This window comes from Portunus trituberculatus, chromosome 29, assembly GCF_017591435.1.
Source record: "Portunus trituberculatus isolate SZX2019 chromosome 29, ASM1759143v1, whole genome shotgun sequence".
Taxonomy (NCBI): domain Eukaryota; kingdom Metazoa; phylum Arthropoda; class Malacostraca; order Decapoda; family Portunidae; genus Portunus; species Portunus trituberculatus.
Window position 1 is genome coordinate 4222685 of NC_059283.1, and position 5000 is coordinate 4227684.

The 5000-nt window shown below is 40.7% G+C and overlaps 1 long non-coding RNA gene across 1 annotated transcript in view; it reads left to right on the forward strand.

Annotated features, from left to right (window-relative positions):
* The window catches only part of LOC123510563, an 18710-nt gene that overhangs the window by 10817 nt on the left and 2893 nt on the right, over window positions 1-5000 (forward strand). Inside the window, exon 2 of the long non-coding RNA XR_006676548.1 lies at window positions 380-492. This is a non-coding gene — a long non-coding RNA (uncharacterized LOC123510563). The remainder of the gene's footprint in view (window positions 1-379; window positions 493-5000) is intronic.

The following is a 5000-nucleotide window of genomic DNA, read 5'->3' on the forward strand; positions in this document are numbered from 1 at the left end:
CTTCTGTATTGAATGTATTGGCGAGGAGGAGGTGGTGGTGGTGGTGGTGGAGGTGGAGATGGAGGAGGAGGAGGAGGAGGAATTGCAGGAGATTGAGGAGGAAGTAGTGAAGGAGGAGGAAGGGAAAGGAGAGGAAGAGGAAGAAAAATTGATGCAAATAAAAGAATGTTGAACAAAAGAGAGAGAGAGAGAGAGAGAGAGAGAGAGAGAGACAGACAGACAGACAGACAGACAGACACACACACACACACACACACACACACACACACACACACACACACACACACACACACACACACACACACACACACACACAGACAAACAGACAAACAAAAACCCACTAATTTCTATCACTCACCTGACACTTTTCTCCTAATAGTTGACGGGGAGGAAGCCTTCACCTGTACTATTAACCTGCATAAGGGCCAAGAAATCTGCTGCTGCTTGTTCATCCTTTGTGTTCCTGTGATCTTGGTGGAGTGGGATGCAAAGGTGCGTTAATTAATACACCTTTTGATTTCACCTGTCCTTTGTCGCCTCAGGTAAGGAGAACACCTGACCTATATTCCCAGAGACGTGACCTTGCAGTTCTCCACCTTGTTCTCCTTCTCCTCCTTCCCTCCTTGTGAATCTCTCCTCCTCTCCTCTCATTCTTTCCTCCTCCTCTTTCCCAGCTCCTCCTCCTCCTCCTCCTCCTCCTCCTTATCTTCTTTTCTTTAGTCTTCTTTTATATTTTCATCTCATGTTTCCTTTTCTTTTGTTTTTTTTTTTGTATTTTTTTCTCTTCATATCTTTTTTCAGTTCTTTCAGCTGTTATTTTCTCTCTCTCTCTCTCTCTCTCTCTCTCTCTCTCTCTCTCTCTCTCTCTCTCTCTCTCTCTCTCTCTCTCTCTCTCTCTCTCTCTCTCTCTCTCTCTCATCTTTTTTTCTCTTTATCTCTTTTCCTCATTTCTTTCTCTCCTCCCAATTTTTTTTTTTCTAATTTTCTCTCCTCTTCCTCCATTCTTCCATCTCGTCTCTTTCTTTTATGGTCTCCCTCTTCTCTCCTTCTCCTCCTCCTTGCCTTCTTCTTTTCTCTTATATTCTTCCTTTTATAGACTTTCTTGTGTTCTCTCTCTTTTTCCTTTTTCATTTCATCTTCTCTTTTATTTTCTCATTCTTCATTTTTTTTATCTTTGTATTATTTTTTCCTTCCTCTTAATTTCATCACTTTCTTCCTCTCTCTCTCTTCTTTTCCATAATTCTCTCTCTCTCTCTCTCTCTCTCTCTCTCTCTCTCTCTCTCTCTCTCTCTCTCTCTCTCTCTCTCTCTCTCTCTCTCTCTCTCTCTCTCTCTCTCTCTCTCTCTCTCTCTCTCTCTCTCTCTCTCTTCTTCTTCTTCTTCTTCTTCTTCTTCTTCTTCTTCTTCTTCTTCTTCTTCTTCTTCTTCTTCTTCTTCTTCTTCTTCTTCTTCTTCTTCTTCTTCTTCTTCTTCTTCTTCTTCTTCTTCTTCTTCTTCTTCTTCTTCTTCTTCTTCTTTCTTCTTCTTCTTCTTCTTCTTCTTCTTCTTCTTCTTCTTCTTCTTCTTCTTCTTCTTCTTCTTCTTCTTCTTCTTCTTCTTCTTCTTCTTCTTCTTCTTCTTCTTCTTCTTCTTCTTCTTCTTCTTCTTCTTCTTCTCCTTCATACATTTTACGACTACAATTCTGAAGACTGTCAAATGTCAGGGAAATCTAGGGTGAAAATTTTTACCCCATTCAGAGTTGCGTCATGCAAATCTGGGGTATTTTATTTTCCTCCTGTGAATCGTTTCCTTTTATGTGGTTTCCTCTTCTTCTTCTTCTTCTTCTTTCTCATATTCCTCCACCTCTTCCTCATCCTTCTCATCCTCTTCTTCTTCTTCTTCCTCCTCTTCCTCCTCCTCTTTCTCGTGGACTAAAGTGAAAATTAAAAAAAATAATTGCTGAAAACTTACCTATTTTTGTATGGTTTCTTCTTCTTCCTCATTCATATTCTTTCCTTCCTCCTCCTCGTCTCTCTCCTCCTCCTTCTCTTCGTCTTGTAGGGAAAGGAAGGAAAAATAAAGAAGAAGAAAGAAATGAAGAACCTGCATGTGGTTTCCTCCTCCTATTCTTCCTCCTGCCTCATCTCCTTTCCCTTCTCCTCCTTCTCCTCCTCCTCCAGTGAAAGCAAGTGAAAACCCAAAGGGAAAAAGGGAGAAAAAGCACGAAATGAACTCAAACCAGCCAACTTATCAATAATTCAGCGGACTCAGATTATTATGGACAGACCGGCAGGAATTTTTATCCAATCGCTCCTCGGCTAGAACCGGACCGCCATTTTGACTTTTTTCCTCCTAAGACTTTTTTCCCCCCAATTTCCTTGACCTCGCTGACCTCATTCTCCCTCAGCCAATCACTTTCCTCCTCCCCTCATCCCATTCCCCCTTTATGACTCTCCCCCATCACCCATCTCTTCCTTTCTCCCATTTATTATTCAGTTTATTCCCCTTTTCCCTAGTTGATATTTTTTCCTCTTTCCTTCTCTTCCTCTGATCAATTATTGACCTTATTTCTGGTTTCTTTATGACCTCCTCCCTCCGTGACCTGACCTCCTTTCCTGTTTCTCTTATTTGACCTGATTTTTTTCCCATCATTTTTTTGTATGTGTGTTCTTTGAAGTGTTGACAAATATATGCAGATGTTATTCATTTTATTTCATCTTATTTGGTGTTATTTTTATATTTTGTTTTCTTTACATCACTTAATTCTTTGTTTCATTCTTTTCTTTCCTTTTTCTATCTTGCCTTCAATTTTTCCTATCATTCCCAAACTCCCTCAGTTTTCATTTTTTCCTCTCATTTTTATATTTTCTTCCTGCCTCCTTCTCTTCCTTCCTCTTAAATCTGTACTGTCTTGTTTCCTTCCATTCCTTCCTTCCTTAGTTTTCCTAGTATATCTTCAACCTTTCCTTCCTCTCATCCAACCTTCCTACCTCCTATCCACCCTTTTTTTTCCAGTACATCCTCCACAATTCCTTTCTTCCACTCTCCTTCCTACCCACCCACACATCCACCCACATTCCTTCCCTATATTTCCCTTCCTCTTTTTCTTCCTTTCATCCATCAACTTTCCTATTTCCTATCCACCTTTTCTTCCAATACATCCTCCACAATTTCTCTCTTTCTTCCACTTTCCCTCTCACCTACACATCCTTCCTGCCTTCCCTAGTACATTCCAACCACTCGATAGCACAAGAAACCTATACCATGGTGTCAACAGAGCAGTGTGGCCTCCTCTTTACCGCCTTTTTACACCCCTAATAGAACGCCCTAATCCTCCTGCCCATTCCTTTATCCTCTAATCCGAGCAAGTTTATCTATAAGCGATTTTCAGATTTAACGATCCATTAATTCCCACAAATGACCTCGCTGTGACTATACAATTAGCTACAGCGCTTATGGGAGTACATGTGAGGCACGAGTTATGAGGGATTGAGAAGGGGTGGGGGGGTGAGGCAGTGTGAGGGACAGGGGAAGGGCTACAGGTGAGAAGAATAGGTGAGAGTAGGCAGTTGTGGATTAAGGGACGAGGGATAGTGGGAAGGTATGAATGTCAGGTGTGTTTGGAAAGTTACGCTGCATTTGTACTCTCCTACCTGTTCAGGAGGGAAGTAATTAAACCCTTCAGTATCATGACGTGTTTTCTTATTCATTTTTACTATTTGGTGATTTCATACAGCCTCAGAAACTCGTGTGGGGATTAAAACAGTAAAGATTCTGGCCATTAATCTTCTGACCCCCATAATCCCTTCTTAATGTAAAGGAAATCGTCTAATCATACCCAAGCTCTTAGTAAAAATGCGCCTCAGTTTTGAAGGGATTAAGGAAAGATGCACCAATATCGCAGTCAGAGAGTTACGAGGAGAGAGGGATGCTGATGAAAGAATGTCTAGAGTGTATATAACCTCTTCAGTACAATGCTGCGTTTTCATATTCATTCTGGTTACTATTTGGTGATTTTATACAGCTTCAGAAACTTATGTGGGGATTAAAACAGTAAAGACTTTGGCCATTGATTTTTTTACTTCCATAGACCCTTCCTAATGCAAATAAAATCGTCTGATCATACAGAACCATCATGATAAAAATGCGTCTCAGTATTGAAAGGGTTAAAAGCGTGCACTATACCTTAATTACTCTACCTGTTTTGTTTATTTGCCAATGTTTTTAAGGAACAGGAGGAAACATGTAGAGAGAGAGAGAGAGAGAGAGAGAGAGAGAGAGAGAGAGAGAGAGAGAGAGATGCTGGAGAGATGTAAATTTATACAGTAAATTGTAAAGCTCACACAACACCTTATCTCTTCTGCCTGATTTTATTTGCCTTAGAAGAGAAAGGAGTAAAAACTGAATATTATGAGAAGGGACAAGTATCTAAACTGCATCCAGAAACTACACCTGTCCTCTTTCACCTGTTACTATTTAGAGAGAGAGAGAGAGAGAGAGAGAGAGAGAGAGAGAGAGAGAGAGAGAGACTAAGTATACATGCAAATTAAGAGGAAAGAGGAAGAGATAAGATGAGTGTATTTTTATTGCACCCCACACTGTTCTTTGTTTTTTACCTGTTGTAAATGAGAGAGGAAAGGTATACAGGTGCGATAATCAAGGAAGTGAGGCAGGTGTGAGGTGGAGAGAGTGAGAGGAGTGAGAGTAAGAAGAGGGAGCAGGTGGAGTGGTAAGAGCATAAGTTTTACAGACGAGGAGTAATGAGGAGCATAAATCTCTGGCTTCTATTCATTACCTCTCCAGACCAAGTTTTAGAGTACCTCTCAAAAGTGTTTTACTGCTGATACGTCACCCTGGACCACCCTGCCTTCACCCTTCACCCTTAATCTTGCCCACTTTCACCCTTTTCTACCCTTCCTCTCATATCTCCGTTTTATCTAGTGTGTCTTACTTCCTTGCCTGTTTTCTTTACTCTTATCATCATTTTATCTCCTTTATTCTGAAGTATTTGCTCTTTTTCAC